Source organism: Strigops habroptila, chromosome 1 (assembly GCF_004027225.2).
Source record: "Strigops habroptila isolate Jane chromosome 1, bStrHab1.2.pri, whole genome shotgun sequence".
Lineage (NCBI taxonomy): Eukaryota > Metazoa > Chordata > Aves > Psittaciformes > Psittacidae > Strigops > Strigops habroptila.
Genome location: NC_044277.2, coordinates 72281284 through 72303022, shown reverse-complemented (window position 1 = coordinate 72303022; position 21739 = coordinate 72281284). Strand labels below are relative to the sequence as shown.

The following is a 21739-nucleotide window of genomic DNA, read 5'->3' as shown; positions in this document are numbered from 1 at the left end:
TTTACTATTAACAGCAAAAAATCAATTTAGGAAAAATTCTTTTTTAAAAGTGATGGAAATTTGACATTATATTTGATTTCAGAAGTACAGTTTCAAGATACTATATTATGGTCCAAGAACTACACAAAACTCCAAACTTTTCAAATTCAACTTCAAATTTATCTTTTAAAATTTTAATTTCATTAACACTCTGTTTACAGACAGCGTATAGTTCTCCTGGGTCTGGTGGGTTTTGATTTTTAACTCCATTACAAAACCACTGGCTGAACCCCTCCACATGGCCTAAATTTCAATGCAGAGAAATTCTGTTCATCCTGATGCAGTAAAAATTTGCAATTTAATATAACATTACGCAAAAAAACCCAAGTTCAGCTAAGCATTTTGGTTTAATAAGATTATACTTCATGTATATCTACATGATGCTTGTCAAATTCCATTAAAACACTACATTTTAAGCAAATACATTTATTTGGACATGAAAAAAACGACTTCAGACAATCACAGCCCATCAGAAGAATATACTGTCAGCTTCTTTTAAGGGGCACTAGCGTCAACACTAACCTTATGGAACAAACTCTCCAAATGCACAACCCAACCTGTAACAGCAAAAATTCCTTCGCTATACACACGAAAGGTTATATATTTGATGGTACGCATACGTTCCAACTTACAACACGATTCCTTTGCTATACACACAAAAGGTTATATATTTGATGGTATGCATATGTTCCAACTTACAACACATATTTGAGAAAATGTAACTAGATTTGGGGGACAGATTTTGCACACATAAGTAAGTAGGCAATTCTGAAAATGTGCCAGATTGCATATAATTATAACCCTACATAAGCCTTTCCATCAGTTTTAGTTGACTTACAAGCCTATTAACCATCTAACAGTTGTGTACACACAGTATTTAACTCAGAAAGCTCTCAAGCAGGTAGGAACAATAACAATTTGCTGATCACTTTCCTTATTGTCAGTTTGTTTTCTTCACATGTGCATGTGATGATTACATACTCAAAACTGAACTCTAGTGGATGTGTATCTACAAGACAGTGGAGGCATTCTTCTCCATCACGGAGACAGAATTGGATAGAGAAGGAAGTCCACTTCTCCACTCATCTTTCTCCAATTCTTCTATTACTTTAATCCAACTCCTTCCAGACCACTCATACTGCTCAACCATCCCGTATGCTCAAGAGTCAGAGAGTTCAATGGCATGAAATGCAACGGAAATGCAAAGGACATGAAGGATGATAAGAAAATAAAGTAACAAAAAAGCTTCTCTAGTCTTCCAGTCTACCAGCTGATAGCACAAGGTAACAGAAGTCTGGTATCTGTTTAGTTTCTGTCCTCCCTAGAAGTTTTAATTGAGATCAGATGCTAGTAAAACCAGCAGCAAAGAAAAGGGTGTACAGACTTGGTCTAGATAACATCAGGGTTATGTAAGTATGATGTTTTCAAATTGTCCTGGCTGGGTAAAAATCAACTGTGACACTGAGAGAACTAACTGATAGTCTCAAAACTTGAGAAAAATGTAGAAAGTTCCAGCAGGCTAGAAAAGGGAAACACAGCATGTGTCTTTGAAAGCCTGAGGAAAAGGCTGACGAATTAAGAACTGGTCAGCTTAGGTTCAATTCCTGGAGAAATAACAGATCAAATAATAAAGCAATTCCTAATCATGAGTTCTGAAAGCCAACAAAATTGTAAGTAACAGCCAATGTTATTTTGCTGAGAACCAATCATGTTAAAGCAATCTCATCTTCTTCTGACACGTTAACAGACATCAGGGTAGGGGGAAAACCTGAACAATGAGTTAGGCAGCAACAAGGATGTGAAAGATCCTCTAACATACGCATAAGATGAATGGATGCCAGAGGCAAAATACCTCACCAGCATGTCAGATCAGCTGCCTAAGATATGGTTACAGTTAAAAAAGATGTTTTGAAGGAGAGTCCTAGACCCTAGACCTGGAAGAAGGATTTCAAATGTTTCCAATCCCAGTGACTTTTCATGAAAACAAGGTTTTGTTGTTTCTAAGTTTAGCTTTCTAATTTACTAGGGGGAATACGGCATTTACATATTTGTGAGGATTTTATGATTAGAAAATAAAAAATTACTCGTCTGTCTTGTATTAAAAAAATAGAACTTGCATATTTTCAGTGTTTGAATAGGGTTTGACTTTACAGCCAGACTATATGATCTACCCCAATTGTGAGATACATGCTACATAATTACTAAAACTCATTAGTGGATATAAGATATAATATGATGCTGTTGCTTTTCAACTTTGACATAAAACAGACTACTAAGCACGTAAAAAAAGATTTCGTATACTGCAATGCTTATAGTGGTACCAGCTTATCAGCTCCAAATTTGTTATACTGCTGTAAACAAGTATCTTTTCTTTAAATTACCCACTTCTTTCCTTAGTCAAAAAAAATGGGTAATTTCAACCATGCACAACTAAAGATAGAGTTTTTAGAAGTGTTAAACCCTGTTGACATTACATATTCAGACATCAAATTCTCCATTACTCAAAATCAAACAGGCTGAACTGGACTGGAACTATGTTAAAGAACACTTGATAAAAAATTTACCTGTCAATTCTTATATTCGCATCTTGAAATATGGGTCTGAGATTACTGTTGTAAAGTAGGAGATGTATCAGTCATGCTAAGACAGAAACTTTCATCCAAAATGCACATCAAGAATGGCTCCTGTCAATAATTCTTGATTCTTGGCCACAGTCGTTTTCTCTTATTTCAAGTAATGGTCTAATGACCCAAGGAGTTAAGAGCTCCATTTATGACAGAGGTTCCTTTCTCCCCAAGTACCCTGAAATAAGATGCTTCTACCCTTCATCTTGATAGCAGGCATACACAGTATGCAAGGCTTACTTTCAACATATTTCAGAATGTTGCTGTATTTGTTTGATACTGTAGAAGTCAACACTCAAACACTTCTGAGTAGGGTGGTTCTTCAGGTAGAAAGAGGAGACAGGCTTTCTGGATTGAGTCACATTCCGCAGAACAGACAGCAGTCCTTGACCCTTTTCATGATCTTTTTGTAAGAATTAGCAAAATATTGCTGATACAAGCATTAAAAAGCCACGATGCCAAGCTCTGAAGGATGCCACTATCCCACTGCAAGAGTTGCCAATGCGTGCCACTGCATGTTTGCTCTTAGTGTGTGTATCTGTCAGTAAACACTATTAATTTACAGCGCACTATTTTTGTCACTATCACAAGCAGCCTGTTCCACCAAAGTGGGCCATAACCACAAAGTCTACCACTGTTTTGAAGCATGTGTTGGAAGCAATCTTTGATGTGAGTCATCACTACAACTGCCTAGTTGAAACATGAGACGCTTTTTGTCCTGATCTGAACTTAGACTGCTTTAGGAATTTGATTCTCAGAGACTTCTCAATGAGCTCATCTTATCCCTACCTTAGAAATGAGGAGTATTTGGGCATTGATGGTATGCCTTATAGCACGTAGCATTCACATTTGATTAACATTGATGTAACATCTTACAGAGAAGTATGTGGCTTTCCTGCTTTGATTGAGTGGTATCCAGTACTCTTGCCCATCATCCTTGACTGTCGGAGTTAGCAAACTCTGAGTGTGTTTGTTGCTCACTGTATCTCTTCTCCCACACTTCAGTAGTGCCACATTTTCATCTACTATGTAAGCAGTTCTTTTCCACCACGATTTAAAGGATGATGAGCTACCATAATGTGGCTGTCTAGATGAGTGTGAAAGGCAGCAAAAGGTCTCAGACAGATTGCTGTAGTGATGCCATTAGAGAGACTTGGACACAAAATGATATATTCACAGCATGGCATGGGATACCACTGATGATCATAAGCATTCACAAACGTTCTTGTCACAGAATACAACATATAGTTAAGCGACTTCATGCATCTTGCAAAATGTAGTTCCTTCTTTAAACCAGCCCATTCTGAGTATTTTTAATGCTGTCATTTTTGCCCTACCATCTCCCAGATGTACGTTGGCCACTCTGGCCTCTGACCTATACCAGTGATTGTGACCAAGGAGAACTGGTATGAAGTTGATAATACTTGGTGTTTCACAGACACTGTAGTTGGAAAGGTCACTGATTTGGACTGTGATGGCACAAACTGCAATGGACCTAACCTGTTTTTGGAGCCTGTGCGGCCAACCTGTTCTCAGAAACCAAGTCTTCCTGGTGTCGTCAGTTTCTACTCTGAGTGGCGTTGCCTTAACTCTGGAGGGTATCTGGAGTAGAAAGTTTAACGTATTTTACAGATTAAAATTATCTTTCCTAGCATATAGGGTACCACAGGGGATTTTGCTTTTGACACTGAGAACAACTGTATAAAGAGATGCTAATCATTCATTTTACACAAATTACATTCCAACGACTCACAGTTTCCCAGCTAGACAACCTTTTAAGATTGTGCTAAATGGTTAATCATAACTGGCTTGGCATCGTGTGTGAAATTCACTCAACTTAATGTTACTCTGACCAGAATTTCCCCTTGAGGAGTATGATATTTTGGCACAGAAGCAGGCATGCAAATCTAAATGTGCTGTTTCAGTATGAGTTAGGAGAAGGTACTACTTTGCACACAGCAGTAATGAGGCTACAGCTAATAAAATATCTGTAGCTCTTTGGGATGACTTCTTACACACGTGTAATGACAGCAAAATGCTTGGGAAAATAGTGCAACCAGAAAACCACTGTGTAACCAGAAAAGACCTTGTTCCCATAATTAAACTGTTAGAATACAAATATTCATACAAAGTGGGCCAGCCCTCTACAGGATTACTTTCAGAGATTTTTCAATATCAGTTTCCTCCTTATTGTGTAAAGGGACTCAAAATTCATCGGGCAATTAAAGAATTTCCCCTTGGAAAGAAACCTGGATTATAGCTACTGATTTCAAATGTTGTTTGAATACGTAACCACACAAAAGAAGATACCCTAGTTTTTCTAAATAAATAACCAGGTTTCATAACATAAAAGGCAGGACCTAAACAAACCTTACAAAACAGTTAAAAATACTACACTTATAATTTAATAAAATGTATGTATTAAGGTGTCAGAAGGGTATTTATACAAGCTATAAACTGTATGTTAAAACTTTGTGTAGGCAGAGTAAAGGTTGCAAATATGTAAAGGTCTTTGCCATACTACTTCTGAATTCCAGACTTCAACTCTTCAAAATTCAGACATCTAAGATCCAGGCAATGTTCAAAGAACAAAACAAGCTACCCATACTGAAAAAAAAAAAAAAAAAAGGGAAGAAAAAGGAAAAAAAGAGTACTGAAATCAAATTCTCTTCTGAGACATCTATACGAAGCTTAAATTATGAAAGAAAGCATTGGTTAAGGCGAAGGTGGAACTGTTATTCACCAAACACTGCAACATTAGAATAAAAGGGCACTGAATTAAACCAGTAGAAGGTTGGCTTGAAACACATGAAAAGGAAACACATCTTTACCTGGCAGATAGTGACCTTCTTGAACTTGCTGCCGCTGGAGGTCATAATGTACCAGCAGGTTCAAAAAGAGATTAAACAAATTCATGAACACCTTGCCCATAAGCCAATAATAAAAAAACAGGGCAGGGATGTACCCTCTGATATTGCTAACGCCTGGCAAGGTGTGAAAGGAACAGACCATGAAAATTTGCTGCCTTTTAATAGCAGCTTCTCTTGCTGTTCTTGGAGACAGAATGAACTGTGGTCTGTCCCTGAAGACCTTGTGTTCTTGTGCTGAGTCTAACCAAGAGGGAAAGGGAAAAGGGGAAAGGGAAAGAACAGTTATGACACACTACACTCCCTGACTTTAAAACAAAGCAAGGTTATTCAGAAGAAGAACTGGTTTAATTCATATATTCAATGTTTCTTAAGAGTTGGGTATACCATAAACCTCAAGAATAAAAACAACAAGGAAGACTTTTCTTGTGATTTACTCCACAAAATTATGTCCACAATAAATTATTACTTCACCCATTTTTACCAAACATCAACTTTTATTTTCCAAGAAATATCATAGAGGTAGTAAACAACCCTGTAAATCATGCCTTGTTCTTAATCACAGAGAACTCTCAAACTAATAATCCCCTTCTTTTGTGCAGAGGTCTGGATTTAAATGTCATCAGGAAACAAAATAATTAGAGCCTTTGCCAAAAAATCAACCACAACCATTAGCAAAATAGGGAAGAATATAAGCAAGTTGACTGCAGGAAAATGCATATTTTAAAATAACTGTGCAATAAGAGACCATCAAATGTGCTGCTAAAGTCGCAGATTAATATAATAAGATGAAAGACTCCAGAAAAGGAAGGGAAATTCACATGTGAGATAATCAAGATATAATCTGATAGTGTGCTGTCTACTGTGTGATTGCTTTCTATGTCACAGAATCTTTCCTTTCACTGAATGGGATCAGTAAGAAGGATATGGGATCTAGGAGTGACCCAAGGATCCATAACTTTTGGTCCTTCCTGCTATAGAAAGAGGGGACTGAGCTGTCATCATCTCTAGAAGTTTTGAGATTATTCCTGAACACACTTGAAAAAGAAAGAACTTGGTTCACTCTGTAATGCCCATTTGCACTATCATTCTCTTCCTCTGTATCTCATTGCCCTGCAAGCAGAAAGGCAACTTCATAAGGCACTATATAGCCCAACAATGGCCTGTGTTTGCAGTGATTTGAGTCTTTAATTGGATCAGGAGACAATAAGCTATGCCTTTGTTTTCTTCAGTGATGAGAAGTGAAAAGCATCAGAGAGAGAGAATGCGTTGTTCATTCTTGTTATTATTCCCTCATATGTTTTGCCCATCAATATTAAGATCAGAAACCTACAGCAGCAGTAATTCCTGATCATCACAGCTAGCATCTTCTCTAGAAGGGACAGTTGATACCCTAGTCTTCCCATGCCACTGTAAAAGTAAAACCAGACATACTTTATTCTGGCTAAGACAATGCTGCATCCTCTTCAGAACAATACCACACAATTCTGAAGTAAGCTGCAATTAAATTAATGCATTTTAAAAGTAGAAAATCAAAAGGCATCCAATTCGTTATACAGTATATGTAAACAGACTGAAGTCCAAAGTAATAAAAAATCATTTCACTCAGACTGTTAAGGAGAAAATTTTACAACACTCAAGCACTTGTGCCTCAAATTTAAAAGGAGTTTAATAAGAACATATATCGAAAACATTTTCCAAGCTGCCCTAAAAATGAAGAAACACACACAACTGAGAAAGAAGCATAAACTGCCTAAAAACCTAACTGGCTAGAAAGGATGTGAAAGTCCATGTAAAAATATGCATGCTTGTGCATACACAGAAAATATGAGCTATTTTCTATTAAGTGAAAAGCTAAATGATGTATTTACATTATGCTAAAGAATAATTGCAGTTCCAAAATACCAGCTCATGAGTATAGAAAGCCACAGATACCAATTCTGAGACATTTTTAAACAGTAGGGTCCAATCCACTATGCTCAAGCATCCTACAAAAGTTCTGGATTATGTATGTTGATTTTCAGTATCTTCCAAACACTGGGACAGTTTCAGAGAACGGCAGGCAAATTGGATTGGTAAAACCTTTTCCAAAGGTTTCCAAAAACCTTCTTTTTCACCAGAAGGTGAAAAACAGTAAATAAATGGTCAACTTTTACACTGAAGGGACTGTGTTGGAGCACTCAGAGAATTTTTCAGTGTCTTTCTAAATGTTTTGTAAACAGGAATGGAATAGTAATGTGGCAATGTTTGATGGGCTTTTAATATTATTCAGAGTATTCAAAAGCAACAACACCTGGGAAAAGTTGCATAAGTGTCTCACACTACTGTGGCTGGGCCATAAAATAGCAGATGAAATCCAACATGACAAATGCAGAATAGCAGGCATGGGGAAAACAACTTTAACTTACAAAAGCAGTCTTCCTCCCAGTTACTACAATCTCAGAAAAAAATACAGGAGTCACTGTGGCCAGTTCTTTGGGGAAAAAAAAAAAAAAACCAAAAACAAAAACAAAACCGAATCATAGCAGTGGTTGAAAAGGCAAATAAAAGGGCAGCAATTATTAGAAAAAGAATAGAGAATCAAGCATATTGATGACACTGTATGAAACCATGGTGGGCATAGTTCTTGAATGGCTCATGTAATTCTTTTCTTCCCATCTTAAAAAAAAAAATCCAAAGAACAAACCCCCTGTTGATGGCATACCCCCTAAGCCTTCTCTTCCCCAGGCTGAACTGCTGCAGCTGTCTCAGCCTTTTTTCTCAAATGAAAGATGTTCCGGTCCCTCAGTCATCTTTGTGGCTCTTCACTAAATTTGCTCCAGTAAAACTGTATCTCCTTGTGCTGGGGTGCTCAGGACTGGACCCAGCACTGCAGATTTGGCATCACCAGTACTGAGGGGAAGGACCACCTCCCTCAGTATGCTGGCTTGGCTCTTCCTAATGTAGCCCAGGGCACGACTGCATGACCAGGTCCAGCAAGGTATCACTCAAAATCATGACAAAGTCTAGGCCCTGACAGACTTACGTCTCTGACATACTGATGCCTCTGACATACTGACACATGCATTAACAACAGATCAAGAAGCCCTGGAAATCTGTGTTCATGGTTATTGGAGAACCCACCAAGAACAGTGCTTGAAAGTGAAGAAGTGAAAAGCAAGGGTCATGGTGAAAAGCAAAAATTTAGTGCAGCTCAGCAGAGTAACTGCACCTTTGTGTGCTGAGGTGCACAAGATGTTTCACAGAGTAAGAACGACCTAGGGTAGGGTACCCAGTAAGCCAGCAATTTCCCAGGGAAGGAGGGCATACCTCTTCCTGACCTTATCTACTATCCAGCAGAAGTATGCTAACACTGATAAGAGCAGTCACTCCCCTGAGCAAGCAGGAGGCCTCCTTTCCTTGAGACACACTAAGATCAGCAAAGGACAACATACCACTGGTGAGCTGACATATGCCGTGCAAGGTATCAGAATGTGGGGAAAATAACCAGAAGGGTGATAAAGGGTCATGGTTGGGGTATATCCGATAGAAAAAATTAAAATAGCAAAGAGCTTGAACAAAGGAAACTCGGATTTCCTCTGCACAGATCAATAGTGCCATGAAACAGCTCAAGACAGAATCTGCTGCAAAGGAAAGACACAGTAATTGAAATCACTGTACAGTATGACTCCACATACAGAAATCAGAATGGATTTTTTTTTTTTGCAAATTAGGTATTTTCATAAACATATATTTTTGGGAAAACCAGACAAGAAACACAAGAAATTGCCAAAGAAAGGATCCTCTCAATGACTGCCATTAAACACTCTGTGTATGGAGTGGTAATAGCATAATGTTAATAAAGATGAAGGAAACATTTCTTCTTTACGACAGCTGCCAAAATAGGACATAATGCCTCCTTGGAAGATTTTATTAATCATAGAAAACATGCACCTAGAAGAGTATGATGTCAGAAGAGTGGACAAAACCATGCTGAGCTAATATACACTTTGAGGGGAAAAAAACAATGAAAAAATCATAGCATTTAATTGTCATGAGGCTAAGACAGGTTTTGCAGCACTTACTATCCCCCTGTGACACCTGCCTTTCCCAAAGGTGTCAAATCATCTGCTAATACATTCCCAAAAACTTTAACAACAGGGTGAAAATATCACTTCAGTTGTTGCACAGTGCCTTTGGGACCTCAGCCTTTTGTATTGCTTAGAGCTTGCTATTTGCAACCCTGGCTGTTATGCCCAAAGGCCTGCACATGCCAACCCAACTGGTGCTGCAGTGGTGGTTCTCATGGGAAAGGATTGTCACTAGCGCGGGTATCACGTCTTTTTTCCCCTTTTCCCTCTCCTCAGTTGTGGCTTTTGGTTTACATTAGGGGATCCAATAATAAGCATGCAGAGAGCTTAACAGCCAAGCAGCGTGCAGCACCTGCCCCCGACATAAGCGTGCTCGAGTCAGCACCTACAGCATCACATGCAGGAACAGTCATCTCTGAGTCTGAGCAGATCCTGAAGAAAACCATACAGTCACTATGGGAGAAGTATTACAGAGAGAACCACCCACTGCACTAGACAGGACACAAAGGGAAGGGTGCTCGTCTGCAGTTCCCCTTATACTTCTCACCCCAGCTGCCACTGGAATGAGGAGTTTGTCCTTTCCCTTTTCAATCTCTCTCCTAGTTTGTGGTTCTTCACCACTAGAGTCAACGCATGCCATCAGCTAGAAACCCTGCCAACAAGTATTTATGCATGTGAACTTGTCCCAGCATCCCTTAGGCAGCATTGTCTTTCCCCTCAACTTTTGCAAACCACAAAGTTATTTCCAACTTTGGAAAGTGGTCAGGTTTTGGTAGCCACTAAGACTACAACCTTTACATGAACCCTGGGGAGCAACAGTGCTAGTAACCTGGATGCTGCTTCCTTATGAATAAAGTAGTGCTGGAATGGACACACATACCAAACCTAGTAATGATGATAACCATCATCATCTCTTTTCCAGTTTTCACATGTAAAAATTGCATATATTTTACTTGTAACACTCCCCCAAGCAACACAGGAAGAGGGAGGGGGTATTCAAACATTTATTTCCCACTGCCTCATTTCTCAAACAGCCTTTTTCAGGAGTACTAATCCCTACTAGATTCATCGGTATAGATCAAAGCTCTTCATTCTCTTACAGGGATTTAATTTTGATAGCAATTCAATAAAAAGATGTGGGTAAAATAATTTAATGGTAATTCACAGAAATTCAACCTGTTTTGATAACATAAATAGGCTTTTACTTGAGAAGGTCTGGCCTTTTTTACACTAAGACTGAAAGAAGAAAGAAGATTAAACTGGAGAAAAGTTACACAGAGATTATACTAAGTCTTGAATTTGACCTGACAGTCAAGCAGATTCATCATTAGCACACTCATCCCAAACTTCTCTCATTGCCTGCCTGTGTATTGGTCAAGGCTTTTCTCAGCTCTGATTTCTCACAATGAGCTTCTTTTCCTCCTAGATCCAAGCCTCCTTGTCATAATGGAGCTGGGGTTTGTTCTCCAGAAATTTTTGTGGATTTCTTTTGGAATTTTGAGTATAGCGATGAAGAAATCAATCAAAAATTATAGATAATGTCTTTGTTACTGAGAAATTCCCAGATGAATTTCACACAAACACACACACACTTTGTTATGGAAATGAAAAATATAATCCTGTTTTTTTCAGTACATAAGTAAATAATTATAAACTGATATTACTTTAATGTAACATCTGTATTTAAAACAATATTATGTAACACTTAAAGTAATTTTGCAATAGAAAGCAGCAGTGAAGCATATCCTTAGGCTGGGTGCTTTTAATAATCTTAATAATCCTGATTTTAAATACAGAGTCCTTCACTTTCTAAATATTGTAAATAGTTTTATAAGATGTTTATTGATTTAATGACTAATGTATGCCCAGATGCTCATGGACTAGTGATCTGAGTTCATGCGCAACTCATAATTGTAGCTATCTTCTAATTACAAAAAGACTCATTATGTAGCTGTAGGATTAGTTAAATGTGGTAGACTAAATTAATCCCAGCAGGAAGAACATAGAGAAAAAGTTATTTTAGTCTGTTTCAAAAAGCATGGGGTTTCATCTATCACTGTGTTGTAAATACTAAAATTAGTCAACACTAACTTATATGTTATTTTGCAGAAGGTTCCAGCCATTTCAGCTTCCTGAAAAGACTGTTACTTTGTTTCACACCTTTCTTTTCACACCTTTTATTTTCACTGGAACAATTTGTATGGAACTTTGGGTCCCCAAAGGAAATAACAGCATACTCAACAGCCCAGAAAACCCCACAACTTCCCAGGAGTCAGAACAGCACCTTTTTACAGTGAAATGTGTTTACGCATACACGTCACAGGAAAAATTATCTGAATTTTGCAGCTCAATGTTTGGCATGTTTCTCCACTTAATAGAATCAGAGTAATTTAGGATTACTCCAGGTCTGGAGTAATCAGGAGGTCATCCAGTCCAGCCTCCTGGGCTGGTTTCAAAGATAGACAAAGTTCAAATTACTTCATGTAATGGGCACGAATCTTGAATTAATTTATTGTTGTCTACCAAAACTGTATGTGCTTTTGTACAATGCTGAGTTAATTAAATTAAAAGCTTTAAACAGAGAAATATAACATAAAAACCTGAACTGTTCTTTATTTTTTTTCTTTTAGTGAAAGATAATGGCATTATCAATAATGATGTTCAAATTTGCAAGTGAACCACATAAGTAAATTCCTCCAAAATGAAAGGAATATTTTTCATCTCTTTTTTGACATACCCAATCCCAAATCACTCTTGAAGCCAGACCCCTAAATCTAATTAAGTTCCTGCTTTTAGTAGATATGACTAGAATAAAATAAGTGCCAAAATCAGAAGAGTCACAAAGTTTTAAAAAATAAATGGTCTCATTCTGCCTAAATTATGCCACAGTCCTACTCAATGGTACAGCACAACTTTGCCCATGAAAAAATACTGGGAAAATAAAGAATTTCCAGATACTGCTGGGATTGAAATGACAAAAGAGACACTCCAACAGAAATGTGAAATACAAACGTGCTCCTCGCAGTTATTACAACAATACAGTAGTGACCTTTTCTCTCTTTTTTTTTTATTTTTGCTTTATGATTGTTCACATGCACAGAAATAGATTGAAACACACAGACATCCACATTAGCAGATGTGGCTAAATGCTACCTCCTAATAAATGTTTGTGGATCATCATATAGAAATCAATGGGAACCATGCACAGCTTGTGGAAGAAGAAAACAGTCATAAGATAATATTCTCAATAGATTTTTGAGAACACTGGCCAACTAAAAATGAGTGCTCTGTGTCAGATCCAAAGTGACTGCTGACCTGATTTCATCCATAGCACAATGAATGAAGCACTTCAGAAGCAGCTGGACTTTACACCACCTCCATCACAGCTGAAGTGAAAAAAATCTATTCTTGCAGTCAATTCGAAGGCCTGAGCATTTAAATAAGCCAGAGAATAAACTAAAGTTTAAACTAACTTTAAACTTTAGGCCCTGCATCCTCCATTTCTTTCCCAGGCAGCCTATCCAGAGGATTAACACACTACCATCACCCAACAAGTCTATGCCACTGTATATTCTTAACACTAAGCTGCCTCATTCCTTCTCCCTGAATGGATTCAGCTGTCTGATCAGTGGTACAGAAGAATCTTACAATGCTCAGCATGAAGAAAGCTTCATTCCGGTCGAGGCAAAATGTCTCCTGTTTTAGTTTGTGTTTTCCCAGATGGACAGAAAACAGGAACCTAGTTGGGAGCAACAGGATATATTTTTGCTTCTACCCATTAACATGCCAACTGTCTTCCACTCTTGCAGTGGCAGGTTAAAAGTCAGCCATAGCACAGTGACTGATTTTCACTGGGTCTAATCTAACCCAGAAAGCCACAGGTATTAATTCCACTTAAATGACTGGATAAAGGAAGACTGACAAGCCACAGCTGTAACACGCAATGTAAGATTCAAAGACCCAAAAAATATACTGAGCATGAACATTGCCCTGATAAGTGAAGTGTTTCATTTTACATTAGGCTGGAAATTTGTAGGTTAATAATTTAATGCAGCACGGGGTCTTTCAACAGTCCAGTGGGAGGGGATTCAGTAACTATCTCTGTCGACAGAGATAGTTACTGAATCCCCTCCCACTGGACTGTTGAAAGACCTGATGAAATCCATCCACGGGTCCTGAAGGAGCTGGCGAATGAAGTTGCTAAGCCACTGTCCATCATATTCGAAAAATCCTGGCAGTCAGGTGAAGTTCCCGATGACTGGAAGAAGGGTAATATAACCCCCATTTTCAAGAAGGGGAAGGTGGAAGACCCGGGGAACTACAGACCAGTCAGTCTCACCTCTGTGCCTGGCAAAATCTTGGAACAGTTTCTCCTGGAAAACATGCTAAGGCACATGAAAAACAATGAGGTGGTTGGTGACAGCCAACATGGCTTCACTAAGGGGAAATCCTGCCTGACCAATTTGGTGGCCTTCTATGATGGAGCCATGGAACTGATGGACAGCGGCAGAGCAGTTGATGTCATCTACCTGGACTTGTGCAAAGCATTCGACACTGTCCCACATGACATCCTTGTCTCTAAATTGGAGAGACATCAATTTGATAGATGGACCACTCGGTGGATAAAAAACTGGCTCGATGGCCACACGCAAAGAGTTGTGGTAAATGGCTCGATGTCCAGTTGGAAACCTGTAACGAGTGGTGTCCCTCAGGGATCGGTGTTGGGACCGGTCCTGTTCAACATCTTTGTCGGCGACATGGACAGTGGGATTGAGTGCGCCCTCAGCAAGTTTGCCGATGACACCAAGCTGTGTGGTTCGGTTAATACGCTGGAGGGAAGGGATGCCATCCAGAGGGACCTTGACACGCTTGTGAGGTGGGCTGATGCCAACCTTATGAAGTTTAACCAAGCCAAGTGCAAGGTCCTACATCTGGGTCGGGGCAACCCCAGGCACTGCTACAGGCTGGGCAGAGAAGAGATTCAGAGCAGCCCTGCAGAAAAGGACTTGGGGGTGTTGCTTGACGAGAAGCTTAACATGAGCCGGCAGTGTGCGCTTGCAGCCCAGAAAGCCAACCGTATCCTTGGCTGCATCAAAAGAAGTGAGACCAGCAGGTCGAAGGAGGTGATCCTGCCCCTCTACTCTGCTCTTGTGAGACCCCACTTGGAGTACTGCGTACAGTTCTGGTGTCCTCAACATAAAAAGGACATGGAGCTGTTGGAGCGAGTCCAGAGGAGGGCCACGAGGATGATAAGAGGGCTGGAGCACCTCCCGTATGAAGACAGGCTGAGAAAGTTGGGGCTCTTCAGCCTGGAGAAGAGAAGGCTGCGTGGTGACCTCATAGAAGCCTTCCAGTATCTGAAGGGGGTCTACAAGGATGCTGGGGAGGGACTCTTCCTTAGGGACTGTAGTGGTAGGACAAGGGGTAATGGGTTCAAACTTAAACAGAGGAAGTTTAGATTAGATATAAGGAAGAAGTTCTTTACAGTGAGGGTGGTGAAGCACTGGAATGGGTTGCCCAGGGAGGTTGTGGATGCTCCATCCCTGGCGGTGTTCAAGGCCAGGTTGGACAGAGCCTTGAGCCACATGGTTTAGTGTGCGGTGTCCCTCGCCACGGCAGGGGGGTTGGAACTAGATGATCTTAAGGTCCTTTCCAACCCTTACGATTCTATGATTCTATGATTCTATCAGGTAGGAATGGCTTTATCCAGGCAAGAAAGGAGAAAAGGATGATGATGTGAATCTGAAGAGAACCACCACAGGCCAGATTGGGTGTAAAGGAAACATACATGTCCAGATGAAATTTCTGTTCTATGAATAAAAATGCAGAGTTTGCGTAAGAACAGGTTCCCTGTGCATAAGAACATGATGCCCAGCCACATGATTAGATGGATGCTGCAAACAACCAGACAGCATGAGAGAAGCTTTGGAGTTGATCTAAGGATAGCTAAACTTAAGTGTTCACTTGTTGTATCCCATCTCAAAAACATTTGCAATTATGTAGCTTTCTATTTTCCTGTTTTGTAAACAAATTGCATATTTTACAATTATTTTAACATGCATTGTGTTACAGGTGATTGGTAGGTAACTGACAAATACTATCCCTGCCAAAGTGGTAATCCTTAAAAATGAGATACTGAATCATACTCTCACAGTCCTCAGTACAGCTCCAGAGAACGTAAACAGAAGTGTCAAGCTAGATAAAATGCATGGAAGCTGGATCAGCTGGAGTTTGTATGGAAGAGATGTCTTTTGATGATAAGCATGGACCAATGACTTTTAGAAACACATGAGCAACAGTTTTACCTCCAAGAGTCTTCCAGCAAGCTCAGAGCATCTATGAAGATAATTCAGTTTATTTAATCTACTCCCTTGCACGACGAGTCATAATTTGCATCTGGTTTTTATTCATTCATGCTAAGGATGTCAATGAAAGCAATATATCTGCACTAAAGTGCCAAGCAACTGACACAGAATAACTAATTCTAATACACTGGATGTTCAAATCCATTGATAGTTACAGATCTCCAAATCTTACAGATGCTACTATTTTAAGGTGTAAGATAACTATATTAGGAACATGGTTTAGCAACTGATAAGGTCTGAGTAGTCATAGGCAGGTTAGATAAATATCATTATCCTCAGTGCCTGAAATAAGTCAGTGTACGCTAGTACACCCAAACAGCATCTAAAAAAGTTATGTCAGTACTTACCAAGAAGGGGAAAAGGAGAGAAAATCAGGTATCACAAGACTTCAGTGTTCATAATACTCATACTTCTAAAGATTCATAAAAGTACTTCTGAAGTCTCATTACAACATCTAATTATACACATCTTGCAGACAGTATAATTATTTCAACAATATGACAGGAAAAATCTGAAACAGAACTCCACAGCTCTGAGATGCAATTTTCTACACTTTGAAGTACTAATGGACAAATCTCAGCATTATTCTGCATTCAGTCCACCTCTTCAAGCAGCTTTTTCCTAAAGGAATAGTTTAGTGAAAGCATTAGCTACAAATGGAAAGAAGTATGATTTAAAGATGACAGATATTAAAACTTTGAAACTATAAAAAAGTGGGGCTATCAGTGGCACCTTTCACAATTACTGCTTCTCTAAAAAACAGCTCACACAAGAGACAGCTAACTACATTTTCAAGGCAGCCAATATTTGTCATCACTGAAGTTGAATAAAAAGATAATTTTTTTATTCCTTAGTCTATTTCCAGATTAGCATTATTCAAATTATAAATTTCTTTTTACCATAGATATTATGATTTTTATTCCAATATGTATTTTAGCATATATAAAAGCCATGCAAATGCTTCTTTTCCAGGGCATTTTCATTTCCATCTCCATATGAGAGAATATGTTCTCTACTCCAATACACAAATTCTCAGAGTAGCAAAACCGTCCCAGCCCTTGGCATCAAAGCCTAACAGTGCAATATCCAGTGATTTTACTACAGATGTGTGCATGGATTTTCCCTCAGATTGCATCCTGGAGGTTCATGGCCTAAAGGATTAAATTTGCTGATTCCTTTTACTTCTATCAATGTTACTGGAATATGTCAGCTTTCCCTTGTTGTCATGTAAAGTTATAGAAACAATGTACTTCTTTCTCAGTAATTTCCTTCCTCTTTTTAAGTGTTATCAGCTAGTGTTCAAGACCAGGCTGAACAGGGCTTTGAGCAACCTGCCAGGGGGGTTGGAACTAGATGATCTTAAGGTCCTTTTCAACCCTAACTTTCTATGATTCGATGATTCTTATCACAGCACACAATCCCATGGAAAGGGGGAAATAAGGCGCTGTTCTTCTGTTGCTGCCACACTCTGACAGATTTTTCCACACTACATAGCTGGGAAAAAAGATACAATTTAATGCAGGTGGGATTGAATACAACTGGGAAATGTTGCAAATGCAAGAGTTCAAAGTCCCCTTCCATTCTCACACATGAAAAGCCAAATCTCTCATGCCCTTTGAAACTTTATAGTCAAGCTGTTTTATAAACTTGACTTATCTCAAAATGATACTCACACATTTTAGGTACTATACGTGGCCCTGTTCATGAGATAGTAACACTTTTTCCTTCATTACTTACTTTTACACAAACAGCAGAACAGAAAATCTTGTTCAGGAGGGAAGAAGTACAGGCTTAATTTTGTTCTCCCTCATCTGGTTATACTAAGTCGTTAGCAGGAAAGATATTTTTGATATACAACAGTATGGGACTAGAATCAAGTTTGATATGTTAGGAACAGATCTGGATTCGGGCAGTCAAACTAAAACTTCTAAACTTGTTCATTCTTATATTTTATTATGCTCATTTAACTCATTTCAGTAGCTGGGAAATAGCTAAAAAAAAAAAAAAATCTTGGAGAAATAATAAGGTGAAACTGAAGCTAGGAGAGGCAAAACTCTCCAAAACTTCAGAATACAAACAAGTAGAGGAGTAGAGGTCAAAACATTTAAGTTAAGATGTTACCAGATGGGAGAAATTTATGTTGTATGTCTGAAGTGAATGAGAAATCACAGCATGCATTAGCTAGAATGTAATTTTATCAACGTTCTTCTTTTGCAATATAGTGGGGTGGGTTTTTCTTAAATCCGCTTATCTTTCTGCCATACTTTTATCTTAGGCCCACAGACCTACTCACATAGGATTAGGCACTGGAATAAATGAAACAGTACATTGGTTTCTGTGGAACCAACTATTTTCAGTATGCTTTATTTTCTATCTTCCCTCCTCACACTTCGTCCCATTTCGGTTTGGAAACACTGAACCAAACGTTCAAGTTTCGCTTAACCAAAAGAATCACTGATGATCTGCTAAGAGACAGAGAAACATCAGTTCCATTTCTAATGTGCAGCCTGACAGGCAACCCACAGAGCTGTAAATTCTTCCAGTGCTCTATCTTGATCAAGGCAACCTCTGCATTACTCAGGTAACTAATAATGTTAAATCATTTCATCTGTCTTGCAATATTGCACATGCTTTGCAGAAAAATATCTTAAAGATATTCAACAGAGCTCTGCATATGCTATCACAAGTGGAAGTTTTAAAAGGAGAAGAACTGATGGGTTTTATAGCTCTTATGCAGCTACCTAAGATGGGTTATCAATATCTACTGTCATTGTTCAAAGGTTCAATATATTTGATCCTGCTAGGAACAGACACAGCTTCTGAGCAGTAATAGAAAAATAATACCCTTTGAAAAGGGAGATTCCTAAATAACCATTTTTAGCCTGGGTATGTTATGATACGTATAAAGAAAACACCTCTGCATTTTCAGGGGAGAATATGAAAGAATATGATGTTCAGTGTAAAAACATGACCCACTACTCCCAAATGCCTGGTAACATCATAAAAAGTAATTACAGAGCAGACAAGATCCCAAGCCTCCAAAGCAGTCAGGCATCCCTCTTCCTGGGTGCTGGCCTTCCTTCGTGATGGCGGCCAAGTACTTGCCTTTTCCAGTCATCGTCTGGTTTGAGTTTGGGGCGGGGATAGGGGGAAGAAATTGGGGGTTTTGATTGACCGGCAGCAGCACAAGGTGGATACTAGAAACAGTTGACTTTGCCTTAAAAACAAAGGGAAAACCCACAGAACCAAGACAAGAAGGTAAAATAATTTGCAGAAAAGGGAAGAAAGAAGATGACTGATAACTGGGAAATAGCTGTAATATGACCAGACTATGACACAATAAATGTGAAGAGAAACATACATGCTTTTAAGGGCAATGTGCTGGACCTGAGCTACCTAGGTTTATAAGCTCTTCTTTTTAACCTTTTGTTGCAAGAAAAATGGTCTTAACTTGTGAGATTTTTACTTAATTCTGCCAGCTAATGCCAACTGCCTTGGTTATTGGAGAAAAAACCAACATGAACTACACCCGCACTGCCCTGGCACAGGCCACCCATGACCACTGCCCATCACAGGTGTCCATGCCCCAGCGTGGGCCACTGATGGCTGCAGTCTCTTGGTGGACTTTTGGATGCTCATTTTGGATGGACTGCCTCCTTCCAGGAGGACACCTTCAGCCACGTGTCTCATCAGCAGCCTCTCTCTCCTCATGTCCGCTCATGAGCATCTCCCTGCCTGCCTCTCCCTGCAGAGATACTGAGTTCTACTGTACCTGGTACACCATGGGGTGCTCACACTGGTTTCAGTGCTGTCTGGACCTCGCTGTGACCTGCATAGGGCACCCTGAAGCCTCTATCCCTGCCACATATGCCTCGTACACTTCCCCAAACTGCTCCGTTACATGGTGCATCTTCTGAATTTTGGTTATTGTTAGTTTACTGCTTGTAAAAAAGAAAAAAAGTCTTCTGGCGTCATTTATATATAATTGTTACCACTTATAAATAATTACATGCATAAATACATATTTACAAGAGTCTGTAGCTCTGCTAATGTTTGAATTTATTTCCAAATAAGCTGGTTAAAAGTTCTTGAGCACTTTCCCACACAAACCTGTCAGAGTTATACAGCTGCCAGCATTAGGCAGAAGAGCTGTTTATCACACAAAAAAATGCCTACTCTTTTAAATATGCTGCAGTACAGATACCTTTGCATGCACTGGAAAAGAAATCTAAAGAGGACACACAGCCTTCCATTAGGCCAGAAACTGAAAACTGTCATAATTAAACTTAGTAATTAGAAAATGGTAATAAATATCACTACATATTCATAGCATTAATTAAATAAAAATTATTAAAACCCAATATTTTGGAACATTCCACTTCCCCACTTTTCAGTGATCTGCATTGCAGAAAAGCCTAAAAACGAATGACCGCTGGGCGGGCAGAAGTCTGCACCCAGACTGAGCTCCACTGAGGCTCCTGGGCTCCGGACTTTTTGTTTCTCATTCATAACAAAAAGCTCCTCCTGCTGGATCGTGCAAGCTAGTCTGGCTCTTGGATGAGCAATTCCGGATCGGAAACCACATGCTACACATTTACAGAGGAGAAATATGTGCAACTAGGGCATCAATGCTAAGAAAAACTAAGTAAAGCTATGCTAAGCTTTGCTAAGCAAAGCAAAGCATAGCCCAGTACATACTCCACAATGGCAAATCCACAGGTCTCATTTACGTAGCTCAGTAATTATGACAAAGGCCCACTAATGCTGTAGAAACAAACTTAAAAGAAATCTGTTTGAGTTTTCAAGGTGAAATACTCTATCAATGTGACCTTGTTTGTCCAGAAACTCTGAAATGAGCCATTAAAACAAGCACAAGTCAAACTGACTTTCAAATTTTCCTTTTGATCTTAGTAAATAAGGAAATGAAATATCAAATAAAAATTCAATTGTTTACAAAACTAAGACCATTTGATTACATCAATAATAAACTAAGAAAATAATTTAAATCTTTGTTGTTAATTTTTTTTAATGGCATTCTCCCTTTAAAGGCTTCCCTTGGAGAAACTAAAATCTGCTGCCTTGAGCACTGCTCTTAGGCAAATAAGTAGGTCTACTGACCTTCGAAATAAAACACTTCACACCTCCTGATGTGTCATTAATTCCATCCTCTGGGGAGGTTATGGAAAATAATAATTAACGTACTGCCAGAAAATGGTCTCAAATTTAAGGCCGTTTCCTTAGCTACCAATTGATGTGTTAGTTGTTTTGTTTTTATTAAATGTGTAAATCAATGGTCACTATTTTTTAACGGAGATAGTAAATAGCTTTTTGATTTAAACTGCCAACTTTAAATCTGGACCCACATCTCTGCTCAATAATAATATTCTCTTGAAATGCTAGCCTATATGTCCAACAAAAGCCTCAAACATAGATTTCGCTTTTATTAAAAGAATGTTTCTTTTAATTTTCCTCTGTGAAATCTAACTTTTTTAATGAGAACTTTCAAATCACATAAGATTTGCACTTTAATCGGTGAATTTTCGCTTTATACTCCAAGCCTTGAAATCTTGAAGAAAAATTTGCTTTCATCTCTGAAGAATTAATGCAAGGCAATACTGTTGGAAAGGTAGCTAAAATTAAGCAATACAGCTCTCCAGCATTCTCTCCCTTACACCTTTGCCAAACATTTTCTCATGCATTTATTACTTTATTTTTAGCTTTGCAAAGCAAGGATAAATAAAGACACTGAACTCAGAACTCCAGGTCATTTTGCA

The 21739-nt window shown here is 38.8% G+C and overlaps 1 protein-coding gene across 3 annotated transcripts in view; it reads right to left on the bottom strand.

The window, feature by feature from the left end:
- The window catches only part of ADCY2 (adenylate cyclase 2), a 217687-nt gene that overhangs the window by 148455 nt on the left and 47493 nt on the right, over window positions 1-21739 (bottom strand). The gene's annotated exons all lie outside the window — the stretch shown is intronic.